General features: G+C 39.7%; 1 long non-coding RNA gene across 2 annotated transcripts in view; it reads right to left on the reverse strand.

The window, feature by feature from the left end:
• Positions 1 to 25858, reverse strand: part of LOC118519882 (uncharacterized) — a 59024-nt gene that overhangs the window by 15949 nt on the left and 17217 nt on the right. Inside the window, exons 3-4 of one of the 2 annotated variants that reach the window (XR_013448544.1) lie at positions 17647 to 17738; positions 2437 to 2613 (exon numbers count right to left, since the gene is read on the reverse strand). This is a non-coding gene — a long non-coding RNA (uncharacterized LOC118519882). The remainder of the gene's footprint in view (positions 1 to 2436; positions 2614 to 17646; positions 17739 to 25858) is intronic. The other variant, XR_004909381.2, reaches the window with a different exon arrangement.

The raw sequence follows: 25858 nt of genomic DNA on the forward strand, positions 1-25858 counted from the left end.
TGTTTTCCATATTAGTAGGGGCATCATTCAATCTAACAGACACAAGCAAAGGGTACACTTCCCTTGACCATCACAGAAACTTAGAATTTATTACCTCTGCTTTCTCTAATTAGACCTCTGGAGACCTGAACAAATAACACAATCAATTGGAACTTGGAGTGGAAACTAGTTCTCAAAGGGCAGTATTGCATTTTCTGTCAAGAGTTGCTCATTATTCCTAATTTAAAAATCTACATCCCATTTGCAATGTCTGCATTGGCACAGACTACACCACAGAAATGAGCTTTACTGAAACTTAAGTATTTCCCCCCACAGTACATCTAATACAGATTCACTTTAAAAGGTAATCTTACTCAAATGATCTCCAGTACTGGTACATTATATTTAAATTGCAAGAATGCTTTCAAATCTGAGCCTATTATGTGACTTTGGGCAAATCATTTCCCCTCTCATTGTCTTACTTTTTTCTAAGAGGCAGTGAGAGGCAGGAAAATTAATACCTGTTCTATGAAAATTGGGTGTGTTCTAAAGATGAAATGAGTTAAAACCAGCAAACAAACATTATTCAAAAGTCTAATGTACACTGATTTTCTCAAAGACAGCATAGTATGATTTAGAAATTTTCAAACTGATTATGCATTGGAATTATTTATTTAAAATGAGATTACTGGGCAATATTACAAAAGATTCTGATTCAGTAGTTCTTGGATAGGGCCCAGAAATCAGCATTTATAACAAGTACCAAGAAAAAAGAGAATGCAAGTGGTTCAGAGCCACGTACGCAGAAATACTTAGAGTAGCATAATTATGGTGACCATGTTCCCTTCCTCATTCTGCTAGTCACTAGCATATGGCCATGGACAATGTCACTCAATGGTCCTGAGCCTCGGTCTCATCACATGTGCATCTGTGATTAAAAGGATATTACTTTAAAAGACTGTATTAAGAAACAAAAAAGATATTCTTTGTAAGATGCAAACCACCCTGTAAATGATCACTAGTAGAATTTTATGACCTTACTCCTAGAGAAAGGAAGTTTAGTGGGAATGAGTAGAGATGAGGTTAAAGTGATACAGCTCTGTAAAGTTTAGGTGAAAAACAGACACTAAGGAAACATGTATGCTACTCTTCTTGGAAAGGTGAAAGTGAGTAGTGAAACAAAGAACTCAAGTTTGGTTCTTCTGAAATCCACTGACTCCCAGTGGTGTTCATTTTAATGACATTTTAGATCATGATTACTATTACTATTTCTGGGTAGGAGTCACAATTTTTAATAAAGATGCATCTTACCATGATAAGTGATATAAAAAATACAGTTTTTGCTCCAAGGCAATTTTCCACTAGAATGTTCTCCTTGATTTTAAGAAGTAGCAATAGCTATAGATCCACCAGAATATACATGTGAATTAATTATGCTCAAGTGCACAAAATGGCTTCCAGCTTTGATTAAATCAACTCCACAGTATTCCTTTCTCTAACAATCAGCAAACTCAAGTCGGTTACAACTCAGGCTACCTTAACAGGTATTTAAAATGAAAAACACAAACACACTAACTTTGCACCTTATGACATGTGGAAAGTGTTAAGGTTTCTCTTTGTTCAATCATCACCACCACCTGGCTGCAGATGATTAACAGCTTTCTTCTACTTAAGCAGCCTTAATATTTATTGAGCACATTCTACTACAGAAAGCTCTATGGAATTGAACTTGGCTGGAAAGGGTAGTTATATATACACTCATAGCATACTCAGAACTTAAAGAGCCACTAGCTCTAACCTTGAGAAGTTCTATAAGACTGCCAATTGCTGCTTGTAAACTGTGCAGCTTGAAATAGGAAAAACATGTATTTCCCTGTCAGGAGGATGCAAAGCTTCACTGAAACTCTTCCTGGGCTTATCCATCTCGCTGCTGTTAAAAATAAGCTATTGATTTTCCTCACACCATACAATCTGTCGAAGAAAACTAGCAGATGTACATGCCCAGTAAGGAACAGACTAAGGTTATTATGCTATAAAAATGAGATGTTGGAAAAGTTTTGACAACATGTAGAACTAATTAGTAAGCACTGCTCAGAACACAAAGCAAGCCAAGCTACCATTATATGAAACCTTTAAAGGTTTGTATCCCAAATCTCATCTTAAGTTATTCTGTCATTAAGTGCACCCTGGACCAGCATGCTATTAATAGTGCCTCCTCTGCAAATAAATGACATCCTTGAAGACATATTCTCCCAGAAAACTACTGAAGACAGTTGGATCATTTCAGGGGGCACTGATGTATTACTCATTAGAAGAAAACAGTATCATGAGACAGAAGAAAAATAAAGTAAATATGAAGCGATTTTGGGCCTAAAAATATCACATTAAAAATTGGATCATTATCTTTCTCTTCACCCAAATCAGTAAACTCAATATATATCAAAAATGCAAAGGTACCTTGAGGAGTTATTTTACTGTGAGTTTGGAGACAGTGGGGGCACAAGGCAGCTCTTCTCTGTAGCCCATGATGAGTGTGTTCCGCAGGGCAGTGTAGGGTGGATTTCCCATTTGCAGTTCCTGCTGTAGCATAGCGAGGACCCAGCAGATCCACTAGCAAATCAGAACAGTGAACATCTGGAATGGATGGGGAGGGGAGGACATCCTGTCCTGATGACATTGCTCATTTCTGCCCTCTGTGGGAGCAATCATTATGTCAGTGGAGAAGAGGACATGGTAGCCGAGAAATAGTCCTCAAAGGCTCTTGGAATTATATGGGTGACTCTTGGAATTAAGGTGACCTGTTAAGAATGGAGAACTGATTCTATTGTTGGAATTTTAATTTTTAGTTCCAGGCTGGTGTACCAGGCATCACATTCCTAGTGCATAACCTCAGTCTTCACTGGCACTTTGGTCCTCCATCTTAGCACTAAGTGTCTGCTTAATGAATCAGCTCTGATATTCTATCTCCTATGATGACTACTCTAATAATAGTAATATAATGCTTTAAAGTGTACAAAGCCAACTCCTCCCAGCAACTCAAGAGTGAGAATAAAGTTCAGGTTCTAGGGAGAGTTCAGGGAACCTAGAGGGAAGAGTCATGGATTTCCACTTTAATCCCTGATTCTTAATCAGAATGAGAAATTCAGTGCTTTCAGGCAAGCTTCTCTAGTGCTCAGCATATGCAGATAATTTCACTTTGTTTTTCCCCACTATCCCAGAGTACCCTCAGGAACCCAAGAGAAGGGAGAGAAAAATTCAATGAGATACAATCAGCATTGATGGAACCCTTTCTTCCATCATTCCATCAGGCCTGGCCCCTGTAAAACCTTAAAAAGTTCATTCTGAAGAACCAGCAGAAGGAAATTGCAACCAACTTCAGAGCAGTCTCAAAAGGAGCCCCACCAGACTGTCTTATCCTAAATTTGTAGAAGTGATGTAATTGCATACCTTGATGTTCATACATTACAAGGAGTATCCAACCAAACATTTTTTAATTATCACATTAAAAAGAAAAGTAAAAAAATACACGTTTTCACTAATTGTAAGGACAGAGTGAAAATTATTACATAGTTTTTTGCTCAAGGAGGAGGAGTATAGTATCCAATTTTATAATTTTCTCCATATTCTATTAGTATCTACCATTTTACAGATAAGAACATTAAAGATAAAGGTATTTCACAACCAATAGTGCTAAAACCAGGCTTCTACATCCAGAATTATCTTCCTCATTTTTTTGGGGGGGGGGTCCATTTTGGAATTCCAATCTGATGCCCACTCAGACTCTTTACTTAGCCCCAATGAATATGACTATTAAGCATTGAATTGTTCTCCTCTGAAATTGTCATTATTGTTTTCATTTTTTGAAATAAACATCAGAATATCAACTGACCTTTCAGTTCTAACGAATCTATAAATACGTTCTTATTTTTACAGCAAGGATTTCATCTTTAGCCCAATATATGTCTAGTGCTGACATTCTGATATGTCTGGAGTACTTTGGTATGGCCCTGACTCAAGGCTATTTTCACAGGGTCTGAGAAGCCTCCTGGGAAAGTGTTCATCTACAGGGAAGAAGGAAGCAGGCATGACACACTTATAACAAAGGCTTTGTCATTGAAAGAGAATAAGAATTTTGAGTACAACATAGTTGCTGTCACTAAAATCCATCTCCAGCCTAGATACATGTCCAGAAAGAGAGAAAATGATAACTAAAAACCCAAAGAGCAGTTTCACATAAGAGCTCCAGAAATTTTGGTGTATAGGCAGCGCTTCTTGGGGATCCCTCCAACAAATTATAACATGAAGGGAGGAGAGGCATTCCACCTCCTGCTCATTTATCTACTATGGGCTTAAATGCATTGGCAGTGATGCCTGGGGGAGCAGTGGCAGAGCTTACTAGAACATTATGGTGCCCAAAGGGATCTCTGGAACCTAAGGGAGAAATAGTAGAGTCCCAATAGGGCATAATTATTCACAAGAACACTTACGACAGCCCTTTGAGTTTCCTAGAAATAGTTGGTTGTGAATACTGCAGGAGCTGGGGGACTTGAATCTGTAAGTGGGTGCAAGAGCCAATGAAATTTATTTAAAGATTTATTTATTAATTTGAGAGAGAGAAAGAGAGAGAGAGAGCATGAGTACCTGTGGGAACAAGGCGGCGGGGGTGCGGGCCGAGGGGCAGAGTGGGAGGGAGAGGGACAAGCAAACTGCATGTTGAGTGCTGAGCATAAAGCCTGACTCAGGGCTTGATCTCAGAACCCTGAGATCATGACCTGAGCTGAAATCAAGAGTCCCTTGCCTAATGGACTGAGCCACCCAGGAGCCCCCAAATTTATTTATAACTATTCTATTTGTTTTTATTATTATAAATAAGATATTGTAGCTTTATAAATAATAACTTCATTTCTACCCACAAGCTGGAGATGCCTTGGAAATGCAGACTAGATTTTACCGTGCTTCAGCTTCTTTCAGTTGCATATATAGGACTATGGAGGCTGGAACAGGGATGAGAAAAGATCTTTAAGCAGGCAGCACATTCCTGTACCACTGCTGGTCTGCAACCTCAGCAGCTTCCTAGGTGAGATATGAAACAAGACCCGAACACAGAGGGCAAGGAGAGACCAGAGAAAGAAGCAGCCCACTCCAGATTCGTAGCCTGCAAGTTCCATAAGCAACAGACTTGCCGTGGGTGGCCACAAGAGGAGTAGATCTCCACACCTGCCTGACAAAATCTTAAAGTTTATATAGAGGTGGTAACTGGGTTCTGTCATATATTCAGTCCAGATGGTCTGAACAACATCTTGTTCTCTCACAGTTGTGTCTTTAAAAATGATTACCATTGTGAGAATGGTAGGCAGACCATACATTCCAAAGATGGAAAGATGAAAAGTTCTGATTGCCTGCATCCAAATCACAGGTCAACAGGAGGTCATGTCTCCTAGATGACCTCATCCAACAACCGTAATGTCCTACCTAAGGTTATTTAATAACAATGTAGTTATAAGTGATGCAATTATGTGCAGCTGCCTATATCCACTACTTGTCAATGCAATTTTAGAGTTCAATAACATCTGCCAGTTCTGCTGCCTATTTCTTCTACTAGGGTTTTAGCCAATTGTAGAAATGAGAATAAAATGTAAATATGACAGTAAAGCAATAGGTAGAAGCCTAACTCAAAATATTCCATCTTCTGCTAATCTATTACCAAGTAAATCAGCCAACACATTTATTTTTTATTGCTTACCTAAGGGAAAATGATACAACCTTAGAGTGTTTCTGGTATATTTATGTATGTTATTGTATGTATGTCTGTGTATAATATATACATATATAATATATATAGTATATATATGAAAAAATATATATTTAGCTTTTATGTACATATTTAAATACAGTTTACTTATACATACATACATACATATATATTTCAGTGTTTTAAATCATATGCTCCATTTTCTGTATCAGCTCTTCAATAGCTGACTATACGTGACTCTTCAGAAATATTTCCATGGAATGTTTATTGTCAGGTTTTCTTGTTGTTTTTTTGTTTTTAATGGGTGAGTCACTTTTGTCCTAGGTTAATGGGGACATGTTGTCTTACTGATTATTTTTTAAACTCATAAATCTATCATGTTAGGAAATGTTATCATTTTCAGAAAGGTCAGAGGTAAAGGTGTAGAGATCATGTGCTTGTTAAAGAAAATGGCTTTAGATATTTTAAAAATTAAACAAATGCTTAGTTCTGGCATTTGCACAAGTACAAATGTAAAATTATAATGGGCAAAGTGACCCTGGTTCAACATAGGTACATTAACCAAAATCACAAGTCAAAGTTACATCTAGATTGTGCAACCCTTTTGTCCAAGTTCATGGGAAAAGCATTAGATAAGGACCCAGGTCTTATCTTAAAGGAGACATAAAAAGTAGTTTTGACCTAGGGCCAAAAATGAACATTTGCAGGCAAAATTAGACAGTGAGAGGACCATTTAAAATATTTTGAGTTTTTCAGATTGGGTTTCAGAGGGTTCTGTGTTTGGAGGGCATTTAAGTTTATTTAACATAGAGATGCTGGTGTTCTCTTAGCCTCTGAAGATAGAAAAAAGAGCACTGAATGGAGAGGGAAAGAGTATTTTCAGGCAGACCAGATTCTCCCATATGTTCATGTGGCATAATCATGACACATTTAATAACTATTTTACTCCATAAGTTTTGGGCACATAAAATTGGTTAGTATCGGCAAATGCGTTGTAATAATAGCAAGTCTGTGACCTAGTAACTGTTGAACTTGAGTCTGATACTTTGCTTTTCTGAGACCTAGTTTCCCATCTGTAAAATGGAAAATATAGTTACCTCTTAATATCTTTAAATTATGAGGATAAAGGAGAAAATGTTCATGCAAGTTCTATAAGAACGTAAAATATTCTTGATGAAAACTATATTTAGTGAACACTTGACTATGTCCCCACACACAAACATAAAGATCCAGGACCTCACTGCAAAGTGGCAGTAAGGAAGGAAATGATGGAGCGAGGGAAGTAGACGGAAAGAGAGGAAAAAGGAAGGAAGGAAGCAAGGGATGGAGGAAAGGAAAAAGAGTAAATCAGCCCATCTAGTTTATGAACATGTTTTCTCTCCAAAAAAACCCAAAAACAAAAACAAATAGATTCAAGCAGAATTTACTCAAGCTGGTTCTTATAAACAGGCATAATGCTATCCACTGATAAGCCACTATTCGAAAGCCCACACTAAATAAAACACAAGAAAATTCTATTAATTCATCTGTCATATGTTTAGAATTTTTAAAACAAGCAGAGGAAAAGCTAGTTTATAGTTTTGTTTTAGTCTCTGTGAATATATCATACTAAGAAAATTAATAATAAATATAAATAAAGTTCAGGTGGGGAAGAAGTTTAAACCTCTTGAAAATAAACTTTTCAAGATGCCCTCAGGCCCATTAGCAATATCATTTACATATAAATAATTGATGCCTAATTATAAATCATTTTTATCTGTTCAAAAGTAGGTCCCAAAGGGCTGCTGGTAAGCAATGCTTTGTTTGACTAGTTCCAATTATTGTATTAATCAAAATTTAATTGGACAACCAAGCTCAGTTTCAATTACTTACTTAATTAACTAACATAATAGAAAACTGACAGTAAAAACAGTGCAATTTTACAATTAAGACTGCCAATATCAGATTAGCTTCCACAAGGAATGTAAACTATTGTGGTGTTAATGCAGTTGCTTTCGTTTTTTTTTTTTTTTTTACTTTCCATTGATTCATTTATTTACATGACTTGTTTTTATATTTTGGCCCTTTAATTCTCAAATCTTTCACATTTGTGTGAAATCCTCCAACTTCCTGTTCTCTGTCAAATCACAAGATTGACCTGTTTGTTATTAGTTTCCACATCCAAGCTCAAGGTGAGTTTGTTCAACCAGGTTATTCATAAATATTTGAACTTCATCAAGATGCATTGCTCTGGTCAAGTGATTTACAATGGAGAGAGAGAGAAGGAGAGAGACATTGTGACTTCCTGGTCATAGCCCTGGTGTTCAGACAGAAGAAGAACTTACATGAGGAACATGGTAAGTTTCCACAGCATTTTCCTAGCCCATTTAACTTTCCAATTCTCTTTCATACTTAGAAAATGTGCTTGGCCTAACTGTTGCTTTCTTTGGGAGCGTTAGGGATTCCTGGAAAGGGTCTAGGGAGTAAGTAAGGTGAGTAAATTTGAAAATTTTCAGTTCTTTCTTGGCTTTTAATTAAAGCTTCTGATCTTTTTAAATGGTGGGAACAGTGCTGTATTGTGTCTGTGGCCTCATTATCGACAGCTGCTAATTCATCTGAGCAGAAGTCTCACTGTGATATTTTGTTTTGGTCATAGAAGAGAGGTAATGCAGGAGAAAGGGATTCTCATCCAGGTATTAGGTGCTCAGCACAGGGAAGGAAAAATGGTGAAGTGGAGGCTGGGACTCAGAGTGACCTTCCACTGCAGTTTTCTGGAATACCACCATCCCAACCAATACAGCAGAACCTCTGCTACCATTATGTCAACTCATTCTTGCCCCTTCCCATCTTCACTGCCCCCCGCAAATGGTCACCTCTTGTTGCCATGAAGCTCTAATTTGGGGACCCACTCCAAATGTGTTTGCGCAGTAGAACAAATAAAACACTCTTGAGTGAGTATTAGAAAGTTTGGGAAAGTTTTTAGAGGAAAAGCACATTATGCAGTTGCTGGGAGTGTACACCACACTAGTAGGACAGGCTTTCTTTTTCAACTTTTGCTGCCCACTCCCAACATCCTTTATCACACCTGATAAACCTCGGGGTTCTGATAAATGTTTGATGAAGTAATGGATAAATAATCTTAAAGTCACCATAGAAAGAAGCCTTGTCCCTAGGGTCAGATTTGCCAGGCATCATTGTTTTATTTCTCTCTTTTGTCTGTTCACGAATCTTGCTGTCAAGGGGACTCTCTGTGGAAACTGTTTAAGTTACCACATTGTTAATTCTTACATTTTATCACAACCAAGATGAAAACAGATTCATAGGGAATTAAGACTGACTTGCATGAAAGTTTAAATGTATTCTGTATCAGTCTGAAATTGAGGAGGCACTTGGCTGAACTCCGGAGGCACAGAACATGATATTTCATGAACATTTCCTGGTAGCTTTCAAACTGTTACCCAGCACTGAGGCAACAATCCAGGATTCCTGCTATGGTTAATTTAAAATCTGCCAAAGCCAATGGTCATTCTTTTAAAGTTAGAAAAAAAGCATTAAGTCAGTTCAATGTTGTGGTTTTCAAGACTTCAGCATCTAGTAATGATGAAGTAGGTAATTTGGACCAGCCCTAAGGACTGTCACTGAGGGCAACTAGGAAATACGGACACAAGATAAAGCTTGAAGACTCAGAGAGATAACAATGAAGAGTATAAGATCAAGACTGGAAAGAGAAAGAGACTCCTCCCTTAATGGCCGGTTTTGCCCTGGGGACATTTGCTGATTCTGGTGCGGCAGCTGAAGACTAAACCGGATTTTCATAACCTTAAAGGGGTAGGGAGCTACAGATGGAGTTTGGTAAACCAACTGCGTGTTGGGTTAGGACCCCAAAATGCTATACCTGAGGAGACAGGGTGACCTAGAAGTACACCAGTCTCTCTCTGACTACAGTCTGATTTCAAACTATCCAGATCCCCCAGAAAATCTCACTATGAAATCAGATTAAAATGATTCCTGAATGCTGATGCTCCCAGGTACATGTAGAAGCAAATAAAAATTGTCCTGGAGGAATATAATATTGTTCCATGCCTCAAATTATTTCTAGAAACATTTTTTTAAAACGAAGTCATACAGAGTCAATGATACAACAAAACCCACGAGGGAATAAGACATGACAAACTAGCAGAAAAGAACAGACAACAGGAACATCCAGAGACTCCAGATGTCATATGGTAATTATTAAATACCTTGGATTTTTTTTAAAAAAGTAATTTAATATTAATTTCATTTCAACAAAGAGTTATAGAGTACTATTATAGAGAAACTCAAGAACATAAATACCAATGGGACATAGTTCCCACTTTCAGAGAATTTACAGTGATTATACAAAATATACATGCATTTTTTTCTTCTTTTATTTAGTAAGTATCTTTGTAGAGGGACTGTTAGTCCCTAAGGAATAAAAAAAGGAAAAGAAAAAGAAAAAGGCGGTTTCTATTCCCATTAAGCTTCCACACAAGTGTGGGAGAGAGGCATTTGTCAAGGAATGTCAATAATAAGTGTAAAACCAGCCTGTACTTCTCTAAAAAGAGAGGCAAATAAATACTGCTAAAGGTAAATATTAGAAACAGGGAGAACTGACCAAGGTGAGAGAGGAGGAAGCTCTCCTGAGAAAGTGATGATTGGGCTGTGGAAGAGGGTAGGATTTCACTGGTGTTATTTCTAAAATGACAACACCAGTACATGTCTCCCTGACTTAAAACCTTTAGCAATTCTGCAACCACTATAAGATAAGGTCTGTGTAACAGGCTTCTTGAATGGACTGAAATCAGACGGTATGACCAATTTTCAGCTCAGATGTAGAAACCAATCCAGCCCAGTCTGAATTAAAACTTTAGCTTAGCATCCAATTCAAAGCAAGGGTGTCCTACACCTCCTTATTCTGTTGCTTTACTTTAAGGATTTGGGCTAGTGAAAACAGACAAAAGAAAAAAAAAGGGAGAAGAGTCATTTAATCAGATAGGGCGATATATATAATTCTCTCTTAACCACCAGTAAGCATCCAAATGCTGGCTCTCTTCTGAAGTGCATTTGTGGGCTCTTTGGGGGTATCCCCACATTGTACTATTCGTGCAGTGAGAGAAATATTCTCTGGTGAGCCTGTTGTGAACCCTTCCATACCCCCCATCAACAGCTGTTGTCCCAGTAACTCAACCCACTGCGTCTTATCCCTGAGGCAACCTCACCCTGGGTGATCATCTGTGAGGCACACTTGGCCACAAGGAGGCTGGGAATGGAAAGTGTCTTGACAGTCCCTTTGCTCCCACCTTGCTGCCTGCATAAGGAGCTCTGCTCGGCTTCTCACCTTAAGGATTCTCTGGTCAGGAAATACATACAGCCTCTAGGTCTGTGTATGCTTCCCAAGGGTTCTCTCCACTGTGGCAGCTCCACTGGAAGGGTTGACGAGTTTCTGTGGTTCAATGAGCATCAATATAGGGATTAAATGCTGGCCTCTTCGTTTTGCATATCTTCAGCCTCTCTGAAGGTGTGTCCCTCATTCAGTCATTCTCTGTCTCTCTGTCTCTCTGTCCCTCTCTGTCTCTCTCTCTCATATACACACAGTTTGGGGAGGCGAAGGAAGGATGAAATGAAAAGTATATATCCTCTAAGTACGAGATTCACCTCCTCTATCAATTCCCTCTTCAACAAATTGAGTTCTTATACAAGCCAGAAGGAGGGCTGGGGGAAAGAGAAGGCCTGCTTCGGACTCATTTTAATAAGATCTAAGATCTAATGAGGTGTCTGTTGCTCCTGTTAACAGCAATCGCCCTCAATTTGGGGGCGTTAAACAGATTTAGAGAGAGCAAGAAGAATTGCATTCAACATCCAGTCACATCTGATTTTCTAATTATGACTCAAGACATTCATGATACAACTCCTGACCACCTCTCCCATCATTCCCTACACTCCCACATGCCAGGCATTCTCAACAACCTGCAATATCTCAAATATGACTTGCTTTTCCTCGGTTCCCTTACACTATTGCCACCTCTGCTTGAAATCTGTATTGTTTCCTTCTATGTATCTATCATGGCAATATTAAATTGAAGAGTAGTTACTGAACTCAATCAAAATGTATTGACTATCTACTAAGACATGAGGATCTCTGCCCTTTTGGACTTTAGAATCTCATTCCCAACAGTCTAGGAGCTCCATGAGGGCAGAAGGTGTATCTTATTTACTACATGTTCCTGGATACAAACTAAACACTCTGAAGTACAGAACGGTAAGTGAAGGAACTAGTGAAGCAGACGTTGTAAGGATATAGATGTAAAGCAAGGACCATGGGAACACGGAATAAAAGCATTAGGGAAGCCTTTTAGAGAAATTGATATTTCTTCTAGGCTTTGAAGGGAGGTGCTGTGGGTGGAACTGTGTCCCCTAAAAAAAATCATGTTGAAGTTCTAACCTCCAGCACCTCAAAATGTGTCCTTATTTGGCTATGGGGTCGTCACAGATGTAATTAGTTAAGATGGGGCCACACTGGATAATCAATATGACGAATGTCCTTTTAAAAAGAGGAAATGTGGACACAGACATGCATATAGGGACAACACCATGTGAAGGTGAAGGTAGAAATCCGGGCAACGCCACAGAGGCCAAGGAAGGCCAAAGACAGCCAGCAGACCACCAGATGCTAGGACAGGAGGCGTGGAACAGATTCTTTCTTATAGCCCTCAGAAGAAATTAACCCTCAGGACACCTGATTTTACACATGTAGTCTCTAAAACCGTGAGACAACAAATTTCTGTCACTAAGACACCCAGTTTGTGGTATTTTTGTTACAGCAGCCCTAGCAAACTAATACAGAAGGGAGAGGTTTAACCAGGTAAATACAGAGACGCATAATACACCTTGGACAAAACCTAGAGTGGAAAGATAGCTGAGTGTGTCGTGGAACAGCTGATATTCCTCAGGAGTGGAACGGATGTTGCAAGGGCCAGAGGGCAAATATATGGCAGAAGTAAAGATTCTATCAGAAGTCTGGAGCCCGACCGTCAGAAGATTTTGACCATCATGCTGAAAAGCTTAGGATTTTTTTTTTTTTTAAGATAATAGGGACATTTTACACATTGTGAATTGGAGAGACTCTTAGTCATGACTCATTCATTCATTTAATCAACAAGTACTTACTGAATGACTAAAACATTGTTCTAGGCATTAAGGATACAGTAGAAGGAGAGAGACAATAAATGCATAAAACCAACAAATACACGTCAGATTGAGATAATTGTTGTGGAGGGAAAAGACAGGGTAATAAGTGGGGGGAGGTATAGATAATAGCGAATACTATTATCAATTGAAAAAAATAAAACAGGATGAGGAGACAGTTCCATAGAGAAGAAGGGGACAGAGAGGAGGACAAAGTGGCATTTGAGATCAGCAGGAAGTAGGGAGCAGGCTGGGCAGCATTTAAAATATTAACAGTCCTGGCCCCAGGAGTAGGGATTAGAGTGGTTGGTATTTGCTTTACGGTGTTTGAGGGAACAAGGGAGTCACTGCAGCTGTCATGCCGTGAGCAGAGGAGAGAGTTTTAGGAGTTGGAAGTCAGAAAGTTTGGGAGGAAATGAGATAACCAGAGGTAATGATGAGCAAGAATGAGCGTCTGCAAGTCCCTGGTTCTTTTCTCCTGGGATTGCACCTGAAAAGGTCTGGCCATCCCCAACTGACCACTGTGAATACAGCCAAGACCCAGGTGTACAGTTGCGGCCGTGGAGCGGCCAAGGAGTCGTGCCCTGGCCCCACCTGCTACTGCACAGACATTAGCGTACCCAAAGAAGGGGAGGGTCTGATGACACACCCCGCTCTTCCAGCGAACAAAAGCACTTGCAGCATTGCTGGGTGGATGGATAGTGCTTCTCAATGTAAGGGCTGGGTTTTTCACCTCAGAAAAATGATGAATTATTGAAAAGCACTCAGCTTGATTCTTTTTTTTCCTGCAACACATATTTTCTTATAGCATTTAATGCATAGGAGCCAGGAAACTTCGCCAAATTTTATGTATAGAAAATGTTCTCAACATCTTAAGAGTCAAGTCAGCAATAGAAATGATTGAATATTTACATAATTAGAAAGCATGGTCAGAATTTAAATAAATCATTACAGGCACTGTCCCTGAGGAAAGCCCTAAAGCTCCCACCTAGGTCCAAATTAATGCAAAGGGAAGAATGGCACCAAATTACATACCAAACTGCAGCTGTAAGAATTACTCAGACCTCGGTCAATAACCGGGCCAATCTTAAATTACAGAAAAGCCATATTTTGTAGGTATCCATGCCTATCACTTGATTAACATTTACAAACAAAAATGAATTCGCACAGCTCTTTGGTGAGGCTTGAAATATTTTACTTTTTTCTATTTGGAGGCAGAGAAATTTGTAAGAGCCACTTTAAAGATTTTTTTTTTTTTTTTTTAATGATTGCATGAAAATCCAGGATAAAGCAGAAAATTGAACTTGGTCCTGTGCTCTGGTTGAGAGGACAATACTCATTTCCAACTTCCCGGAGGTTTGAATTCTAGCCATTGTGGGAAGACTGACAAACCTTATCTAAATTGCCATTTTTCAAAAGCTTGCTGCAAATGTGGGAGGGGAAAACTGTCCCCCTCCCAACTCTCACCCTTATATAAATAGAACACACTCTCATTAGGATTTCATTTTAGATTCATTGGAAAGGACTCAAGTCTCACCTCTGAAGTTTTTATCTAACCAGACATAAAGCATACCTATGGGGAATTAGAAAACATTTTTGAAAAAAAAAAAACAAAACAAACCAACAACAACTATAAATACTGCTTGGGTCTAAACTCAGCTTCTCTTTTTCTTTTCATGTATTCTCTTGAATAGGAAAAGCAAATAATTTTAAACTCTTCATGACCATCACTCTCTTCTACCTGGAAGCAGGATTTATCAGTTTGAATTAGAAAGATGGTACAATTGGAAAGGATCTTAGAGTTTATCTTGTTTAACCTCTTCACTTTAAGCAGCGTTGCCCAAGAGACTAAATCACTTGCTCTAGGTGACATAGAAAAAAGAGCATGGCCCTGAAATTAAATATAATTTGAGATCCTGATTTGAAGTCTTCTGTTCCAAATGAAATATTTAAGCTCTTAGCAACTGAACCAAACTTCAGAACCCCAGTCCTGGCTTGCTACAGTATCACAATCTCCAGAAAGCAGGATAATAATGCCTCCAAAAGTCAGGTTTGAAATGTGCCTGGCATGGAGGTACTTCATAAATGTTAGCTATTATTATTAAGAAATAGTTTTCAGCTGCCTGTGAACATTAGACCTCTTACATGCCTCCATATTTATGATATAAATATCCTCCAAAGCTTAGTGCCTCGACAAGAACAATTGCTTAACTGTAAAGCCACTCAGAGATTTAAAAACAGAGAATATTAGGCAACTGTTCAACTCCATCATCCTTTACCGACATTAAAATAAAAGCATCTGACATCTCAGACAGCGTTTGCTGGCCTATCTGAAGGACACCTGAGATTTTGGTTTAGATTATGTTGCTAAGAGCTTTCCCAGGGAAATAGGCAACTCAAAGTGGCTGACCATGTGCATGCTCAGGAAACCTGGATGGAACTGTTCATCAGCTTTCATGGAGGCTGTGGTCTGATTCTGAGCTGGAGGAAAGATACAACCTAATGTATACAAACACTGTCATTACTGCACCCTATTCTTCAAGTCTTGCCGAATTATGTCCAATGTGGGCTCCCTGGCTGTGGAAGGAGGAAGAAAGAAGAAAAGGGAGACTATTCCTCGTTCTGGATATCCTTCCTTTCCATTCCTTAGATTTTGGGTGGTTGTCCCCTTTATCTTCACAGCATACATCAAGACGTTTATTAAGAAATCATGGGTTGAAAATCTGTCCCTGTGCAACACTATGAGTTCAATAAGAACAGGAACCATGTTTGTTTGGCTTATTGCTTTTTCTCAATGTCTAGTATGGTGCCTGACAGATAGCAGGCCCCCAGGAAATGTTGTTGAATAAATGAATACATGCATGCCTTCTCTCTGCTGAGAATAAATGGAGTAGCTTCCTATCCTCTCTTTGTAGTCAAGGAATGGAAGTGGACTGGAGGAGAGTGAACTAATATTTATCGAGTATCCCTTTTGTTTTGTGCATTTTCACATGCTACCCCAGGAAAGTACTACTTCACAAAGGGCAGGCAAGAAAACATAGACCAGCTGCTTGTCTGACTAACAGCCACGTGCATTCCATTTCAAGTGCATTAAATTTGTTTCCTGCTTACTTTTCCTACTGTTCATCTGGGAGTGCTCAAATTTGGAGTCATTTTAGTTAAGTACTAATTAACCAATTAGCAACTGTCAACTTTTTTCTCTTTCTTTCTTTCTTCTTTTTTTTTTTTTTAAGCTCTCCAGGACTCTTGGTTTCTTTTCTGTTAAGTTTCTGTCTAGGAACTGGCTTATGTATGTAGAAATCTTTATGTATGTATCTTTGTAAGTGAAATATATGTGGAAAATTCTTCCTATTTTCTCCTACTCCTTAATATCATAGACCCTGAGCATATCCCAAAGTCCTTGGCCCTCTTGAAGGTGATAGTATTTGTTCACCTCAAAATCCTCCCTACCTCACCGAGAGAAAAAAATAAAAGTCTGGCTAGACTGTTTAAGAAAACAGATGTAGTTGGAGAGGAAAAGACATAATTTATAGTTTCTGTTCTGTTTATATTTTATGATACATTTATTTTGATGATAATCATAAACTTAACTCAAAGATGACTGAGCTGAAATAAAAGTGGCAACAGCCATTTGGGGGGAGCACAGAGCAGAGCACCTGTTTGAGGAAGCATCCCATTTCTTGGCTCACGCTAGATGGATCAGGATTCTAGTGACTCTGCCACCTATTAGCTCCATAACACTGAACAAGTTACATAACCTCATTTGTAAAATGAGGATAATAATAGTGGCAATTACGTTAGATAATGCATATAAACTGCTTTTCACAATGCCTGGTACACAGCTAAATTCCAGAGGGAAAGCTCTTACAAGTATTCATTCAACAAACATTGAGCATTGCTATACAGCAGGCATAATATTGAATGCTGGGGATACAAACACTTTTTCTTCTTTAGATTTTAAGGCCATTTAGGCATAGAGTTACTTTAAGAAAGAAGTACTCTCATCATTGAGACTATTTCCCATATGTGTATTTACCATATAAAGCACCCCCACCCTTGGACAGGACTCACAGACAAATCAGAGTCTCATCATTTAACCAGTTAATCTAGAGTATAGAAAGTTTGATGGATTCATCAGGATAATGTAAAATTAGGCCAGAACAATTATCTAAATAGACTGGGGAATTGTTGATTATTCACAATAGTTTCTTTGGTTACCTAACATATGAACACCCCTCTGATTATAGGGACTCCCCCACTGTGTAAAAATTCAGGATCTTTCATTGGAGAAATGGAAGGAATCAGATACTATCTCTCCTCACCCTCCAGCAACTGGCATGTGACTGGGACTGCAAAAGTCATATGCTCTCACCTTGGCCTTTGAATCTTGGGAGAACTGGGCAAAAAGACAAGGGCAGTTGGCATTGTATGTCCAGAAGCAAGGGTGTGTGTGATGACGGCTGTCTGGAGTGTCCATAATCATGGCAGCGGCATGGAGGCTCTAACTGGACTGACCTGTGGTCGGTCCACGCTGTTTTTTGCTATCAAGGCTTCTTGATTCTGGCCTGTTTTCTAAGGCTGGTTCTTGTTCTTTTCAAGGAGTCTGTGAGATTCCAACCAATTTTTGCTTAAGTTGGCTAAAGTTGATTTCTGTTACTTATAACCCAAAATCCCAACTGAAATACTATTATTCTTTCCTTTGAGTACACGAAACAGATAATTTGTGGTACCTCTGCTCTAATCTGAAGCTGAGGAGCATTGCCTTTCCCGGTGCCTCAGCAGTGCGCACTTAACTGGCTGCAGGAGATGCTTCTGATGAATGCTGGAAGAAAGACAAAAGAAAGAAAAGATAGATTAGGGATACTGGATATTTCCTAAGACCTACCCTGATGTCTTTTAGACCATGAGTTCAGAGCAGTAATTTTATGTTCATGTCAGCCCTGATGACTTTGGGGCACCAACATGACTCTGCTCAAAAACACACACACTCACACACCAGGCAAGGTCTCCGGGAAATATTCTATTTAGTTATTCATACATTTAAAGTATAATAAATAAAGATGAAAACTTAATTATATAAATTGATAGCCAGTGACAGCCATTAATAGGCATACAGACGCCATTATTTTAATTTTTACAGCCTTAATCTTTACTCTGTCTATTCTACTCTCTATAATGGAGGAATGCCAGAATATGAATTCTATTCCCTCAAGGCAGAGGTCAGTCCCTTTTAAGAGTGATAGGGTGAGCTAGCTGAGGGGCTCTTTATGCAGCCTTCTCAGCCTGCTGTTTGTGAACTATTACATTCTCAAGAGTTTTCCAAAAGTGCCCGTGAGAGAGAACGTACCTTAAACCTTATCAGCTATCCCATCCATTCTCAAGGGGGTAGCACGTTGTGGGGGAAACAGAGCTGAGTACGTGTAACATAACCTCTGAGTATATATAACACATAACCTCTCTAAGTTCAGTCACTGCCCCAACTTCCACCAGATAAAGAGGTTTGCTCATCTATATCTAAGGTCACCTATAGCTCTAGTTTTATTGGTGATCATTTAATACGTGAGTGGAGGGCTCAGAATAGGAGTTAGGAAACAGAGAGAGGGAGAAAAATGGGGACACCGGTGAAGAGGAAAAGGTCAGCACGCTGCCTGGTGCAGCAGGGGCAGGCAGGAAGTGTTGGGAGAATGTAACCAAGCCCAAATGGAAGAGTTGGGAAATGCCATTTTCAATTTCAGTCCTCACCTACTTCGCACCCTCAGTGGGAGGGCTCCCTGGGCCACGTTGCTTGGGTGGAAGCCTGGATGAGGCTGGAACTGTACCACTTCAATCCTCCCTTATCCCAAGGAGGCTCCAAGGAAGCCCTTGGGCTTCTCTGAGTCCAGCTTGACCACATGAGATGCAATGGAAATAAAGGACAGGCAGACTGACATGGTCTGCACCCAGGCTCTCCCAATGAAAAGCTGAATGAATCTGAGCAAGTTTTTTATGCTCCCTAAAGCCTTAATTTCCTCATCTGTAATAAGAGGATAATTACACAGCCCTATAAAGCTGTGGAGATTAACAATATTTTCTTTACATTGCCTGGTGTTGCAAAGTGAGCAATCAATAATCAGCAGGCAACATTATAATCACTGCTGTTATTATCCTTAACTATTGTCACATGTGTCTTGAGGAACCATGGGAAGCATTGGGATGGCAACTTTTAGAACTGATTTGTGGATATGGACCCACAACATCTGGAGAAGTTACATGGAAAGGATTTCCAATTACTCTATCTTAGTATTTAAAGGTGTGAAGAAAAAAAAAATAAAGGTGTGAAGACATTTCCAGAAGGATTGAATAGACTTCAAATTGTATGGAGGGAGTGCATCCTGAAAGCAAGCTTCAGCTCAGCTCCAAAGACAGGTGTGTGCCACTGTGTGGTGGTATACAGGTTACTTTCCTAACACAGACCCAGGGGAAATGAATAGATTCTTTGAAAGTGTTTTGTGGGAGGATTAAATGACATAGCACCTGAGAGGCACTTAGAAGGGTTCTGGAGGCCAGGCTACCTGAATGCAGTCTCCTTCCTTTCCTGAGTAACTCTAAGCTGTTTAATTCTTCGGCTCCAAGCAGCTGCTGGAACCTACTGGCAAGTGGGTATAAGTGAAGCCTTGAATTCTGCTGGGTTCTGAGGAAGAAACTGCAGGGGGCTTCCTCTCCCATGGCTTGGGCAAGTAATCAGTTAACAGCACTGAGCCTAAGGGTCAGAACTCGAGCTGGTGAACATAGACAAGATCTGTGCACAAATCTCTAGGGGAAGGCCAGTGCCAATGTTATACTACTAGAAAAATACAAATGGAACTTCCAAATGAATAAGGAGCAAAAGATGGAATGAACAGCAAATTAAATGAAACAGCAATAATTTTTAAAAGGAATAAAGCATATGGCTTTTGTGATATTGAGGTATATTCCCTCTATCCCTACACTGTGGAGACGACATGGATGGAACTAGAGGGTATTATGCTAAGTGAAATAAGTCAATCAGAGAAAGGCAATTATCATACAATTTCACTCATATGTGGAAGTTAAGAAACAAGACAGAGGATCATAGTGGGAAGGAGGGAAGAATAAAATCAGATGAAATTACAGAGGGAGACAAACCATAAGAGACACTTAACTATAGGAAACAAACAGAGGGTTGCTGGAGGGGAGGGGGGTGAGGGGATGGGTAATGGGGTGATGGGCATTAAGGAGGGCACTTGATGTGATGAGCACTGGGCTTATACTAAACTCTACCTCTGAAACTAAAAAGAAAAAAAAAATAAAGCAAACTGTGAGATAAAATAACCAATAAACTTAAAAGGAAAGCGTAAAATTGGTATATGATTTATTATGCTACCTGTAAGTAAAAGATTTAAAGAAACTGTCAGATTGTGTTAAAAGCAAAACAAAAAAGACTTTTATATTATTTATGAGTAACCTGCACAAAATAAAGTAATAATAAAATTATTTTATAAGGAAGGAGACAGACAGGCAAAGAAACACCAGGCAAATGCAAAAAACAAGAAAGCAGGAACAGCAATATTAAAATCACTCAAATGGGGTTTAAGGTTAAAAGCACTAAAAAGGTTAAATAAGAACATTGTATCATGGAGTTTCAGCAGGAAAGGATTAAGAGAATGGAGTAAATGCAGTATTTGGACAGATGATAGACAGGAATTTTCCAAAATTGATGAAGGATTGATACCTTATTCACTTATTATCTATATCTATAGCACTTATTCAAGAATTTCTAGGAACCCCATAAGTAGTAAACTATATCATACCCAAACTGCTTAAAAACAAAGACAGAAGCATTTAGCCAGACAGAGCCATATTTTGGCTGTCTTAATACAGCAGAAAAGTGATAGTAGCCAGAAGACAATGGAATGATCTCTTTCAAAAAAGAAAATAACAAAAAATGGGAGAGGAGGGAGAATGAAGATTAAAAGTTCTAAGGTTGTAGCACTGCTAGGGAAGTGGGGAAAAGTCATCATTGTTATCATGCTGTAATAAGTTTCCTCACTGGATATAAAAGGAAAAAAACAAGTGTCTGCTGCTTAGTAGGAATATACATTAGACCTAAGATTGAAAACACAAGGTAGGAAAAAGATCTGCAACACAAACACTTCAACAACAGTGAGGGGGTCTCCATCAGACACTGTAACACGGTAAGAAAAGAGGAATTATTAAAGATGAAGAGAGACATTCCATAAGAACAGATATTAATCTATCAGGAATACATAACAATGCTAAGTGTATATGAATCTATAATATTGTTAGGACAGACCACTGCTACCCCTGGTAGAGAACTTGGCTGGATCCCACTGATTAGGAACTTCAGATGGAACCAGGGTCAGGTATAGGGTATGCAAACTTACTGCTAAAGGTAGGCAAACCCCTAACATGAGTTATTTTGATATCTGGCCAGTGGCTAAAGTTTACTATTATTGGGTTGGTAGTTTTCAGACTATAGTTAGAAACCTAGAGTGGAGGCTAAGAAACCCTGGGTGCTGACTTATACTAGGTAGCAAAATTTTAAAATGCAACCAGCCCCTCTGATTTCTGGTGAAAAATATGGCTCAAGGTTAAGGAGATTTACACAAAGATACCTTTCTTGTCTTCAACCAACTTACATTCTGGGAATGACCAACCTATAAAGGTAACTAAAATACAAGGTTATGATAAATGTCATTAAGAATGGAGAAGTGGGCACCTGGGTGGCTCAGTGGGTTAAGCATTTACCTTTGGCTCAGGTCATGATCCCAGGGTCCCAGGATGGAGCCCCTATGTGGGCTCCCTGCTCAGCAGGGAGTCTACTTCTCCTCTTCCCTTTGCCCCCCCCCACCACTCATGTTCTCTCTCTCTCAAATAAATAAATAAAATCTTAAAAGAAAAAAAGAATGGAGAAGCAAAAGTATACAAAGCTTAGGATGCTAAGTATCATAGAGTTACAAATAAAGGCAAAGCTAAAGTATGAAAAAACAAATTCAAAGCCTCTAATTCCAATGCTGGGTGAAAGAAACCCAGGCTTTTACTTCACATCCAGTGCTGGAATTGCCACAAGGTTAAAATGCAATAACATCAAATCTCCATGGGTCCTATTAGTCAGGGCATCACACACCCTTGATCCATGCACTTAAGTACAGTTGGAGATCTATTCTTTAAATAATGGCTTAACAAAAGAAATATGTAGAAGATCAAAAAGTAAAAAGTGGGAAAGTTTTGTGGGCCCCTCACTTCATGCAGCTTTCTGTGAAAACTGTCTTGCTTGGTGGAGGAGTCAGATTTCTACATTCTCTGCTGAGCCTTCAGGAAGTGTGCATCTCTTTAGAGGGGATGAAAACACAGAGCTCCCACTGCCTTCAAAGCACTGCCACGGTGAGTCATCCCAAAAGAACAAAAAGAATGCAGTTGAGACAAGCTGCAGCTTCCCAAATAGCATCTTACAAGCCCCTCCATGTAAAAACTGCAGGGCAGAAATCTAAAGAAAGCACAGGAGAGTTCAGAAAATGACTGATAGAATAATTAGTCTATTTAATTACCATGGTACCTGATGTAAACCAGGCCCAAATGACCCCAACAGCCCCCTTTTTCCATCTATCTGAATATAAATCAAGCCAACAGCTCTGTTTAAGATGTAGCCTGATATTTCCTGCAGAAATGGCAAGCTAACTGAAAGCAGTAATTGTTTGTAAAAGTTATGTCCAAAACAAAACTAAGTTCTTTTTAGTGTAACTCTTTAATTCTGTATATTATTCTTTGCTTGCCCAGGGACGATAGAGATTTGGGTGAAGAATCAGAAATTACTGTCAATGTTTATTATATATCCTGTGTCTATGGAGGGAAGAAGGGATTAAAAAGTTAGCTTAGCTACCCAAGCAGGATATTTTCAGAACTATGGTTTCTGATGTGCGTGTGTCCTGACAAATGAGGACATATTCTATGCCAGGCACTGACAGTCCACTGGGGATATAACAATGAACAAAACAAAGTCCTTAACCTCAGAAAGCTTAACTTCTAATTGAAAATGCACAATAGAGAGGGGTGGAAAGATGGTGGAGGAGTAGGGGACCCTATTCCAACCGGTCCCGGGAATTGAGCTGGATATCTACCAGACCACTCTGAACACCCACGAAATCAGCCTGAGATGTAAGAAGACAGATCTGGATCTCTACAAACAGAATATCGCAGGCAGTTGGTTTCGAGGTATGAAGTGGGGAGCTGTGATTCCGCAGGCAGGTATCGGAGGATAAACGGCAGCGGGAGAGAGCCCCACTGTGGGGATCCTGCACCGCTGGTGAGGGATAGCCTCCCGTGCTGGGGACGGGGCACAGACCTGCAGACCAGTACTGGCGGGGAAAGGACTTTAGGGCAGCCCCCCGAGACTGAAACCCCGAGTGGTGGGGCCATGCACACGAACTGGGGGAGGCTGGCGGTTTTAGAAGCACAAAGGGCAGAGATGTGCCCCCGAGCCCTGATCTGGAGGCGAGGACTGGGAGCCCTGCTGAAGGGTGCACAACCCAGGACGCTGCAGTTTATAGCAGCACAGACAGAAATGGGGACAGTGTGGCCTGGAGAGCTCACTGAAGCACAGACTGCGATCTCTCTGCTCTGAGGCAGAGGGTTGGAAATGGTCTCTTCTGCTCTAACTCTCGGAAGAGACGTGGAAAGCCACCAGGGAAAGCCGCCAGGGAACAAAAGCCCCCCAAAACTGGTTCCCACTGAACCCATCCCCCACCACAGGGGGGCAGGGCAACTCTGCCCAAACGGGGTTGCCTGAGTAACAGCGCAGCAGTCCCCTCCCCCAGAAGACAGGTTGGGAAAACAAGAGGCCAGCAACCCTAAGGTCCCTAGAAAACAGGTGCATCTTGCTTGGGTTGTGGTCAATAATTTGCACTCTGTACATTCCCTCAACTGCCCCTCAACAGAATGACTAGGAGGAGGAACCCCCAAAATAGGAAAGACTCAGAGACTATGACTTATGCCACATATTTACAAATGGATGCAGATATAACCAAGATGTCGGAGATGGAATTCAGGCTGGCAATTGTGAAGACAATAGCTAGAATGGAGAAATCAATTCATGGCAACATAGAATCTCTAAGGGCAGAAATGAAAGCTGAATTGGCAGAACTTAAAAATGCTATCAATGAGATCCAATATAATCAATCTAACAGCTAGGGTAAGCGAGGTAGAAGAAGGAATTAGTGACCCTGAAGACCAATTAATAGATAAAAAGGGAAAAAAGGAGGCCAGGGAAAAACAACTCAAAATCCATGAGAATAGAATCAGAGAAATAAGTGACACCATGAAATGTTCCAATGTCAGAATTATTGGAATCCCTGAGTGGGTGGAGAGAGAGAGAGGACTAGAAGATATATTTGAGCAAATCCTAGCTGAGAACTTCCCTAATCTGGGGAATGAAACAAACATTCATGTCCTAAAGGCAGAGAGGACCCCTCCCAAGATCAAGGAAAACAGGCCAACACCCCAGCATGTAATACTAAAACTCACAAATCTTAGAACCAAGGAAACCATCTTAAGGGCAGTTAGGGGGAAAAGATTCCTTATGTACAGAGGGAGGAACGTCAGAATAACATCAGACCTACCCCCAGAGACCTGGCAAGCCAGAAAGGCCTGGCAAGACATATCCAGGGTACTAAATGAGAAGAACATGCAGCCAAGAATACTTTATCCATCAAGGCTGTCATTTAGAATGGATGGAGAGATGCAGAGCTTCCAAGACTGGCAGAAACTGAAAGAATATGTGACCACTAAGCCGGCCCTGCAAGAAATATTAAGGGGGTTTCTATAAAAGGAGAAAGACCCCAAGAGTGATATAGAAAAGAAATTTACAGGGACAATCTATAAAAACAAGGTCTTCACAGGCTACATGATGACAATTAATTCATATCTTTCAATAATCACTCTAAACATGAACGGCCTAAATGCTCCCATAAAATGGCACAGGGTTGCAGATTGGATAAAAAGACAGCCCCATCCATATGCTGTCTACAAGAGACTCATTTTGAACCTAAAGATCCATCCAGACTGCAAGTGAAGGGATGGAGATCCATCTTCCACGCCAACGGACCTCAAAAGAAAGCTGGGGTAGCAATTCTTATATCACACAAATCAGATTTTAAACTAAAGACTGTAAATTCACAGAAGGACACTGTATCATTCTTAAAGGGTCTATCCAACAAGAAGATCTAACAATTGTAAATATCTACGTCCCCAACATGGGAGCAGCCATCTACATAAGCCAACTCTTAACCAAAATAAAGAGTTATATTGATAACAATACATTAATTGTAGGAGACCTCAATACTCCACTCTCAGCAATAGACAGATCATCTAAGCAGAAAATCAACAAAGATACAAGAGCTTTGAATGACACACTGGACCAGATGGAGCTCATAGATATATACAGAACATTCCACCCTAAAACAACAGAATACTCATTCTTCTCAAGTGCATATGGAACTTTCTCCAGAATAGACCACATACTGGGTCACAAATCAGGTCTCAACCGATACCAAAAGATTGAGATTATTCCCTGCACAGTCTCAGACCATAATGCTTTAAAACTGGAACTCAATCACAAGAAAAAATTTGGAAGAAATTCAAACACTTGGAAGCTAAAGACAGCTCTGCTCAAGAATGTTTGGGTCAACCAGGAAATCAAAGAAGAACTTAAACAATTCATGGAAACCAATGAGAACAAAAACACATCACTCCAAAACCTATGGGATACTGCAAAGGCGGTCCTAAGGGGGAAATACATAGCCATCCAAGCCTCACTCAAAAAAATAGAAAAATCCCGAATTCATCATCTAACTCTACACCTTAAAGAACTAGAGAAAAAACAACAAACGATGCCTAAGCCATGCATTAGAAGAGAAATAATTAAGATTA

This window comes from Halichoerus grypus, chromosome 6, assembly GCF_964656455.1.
Source record: "Halichoerus grypus chromosome 6, mHalGry1.hap1.1, whole genome shotgun sequence".
NCBI lineage: Eukaryota > Metazoa > Chordata > Mammalia > Carnivora > Phocidae > Halichoerus > Halichoerus grypus.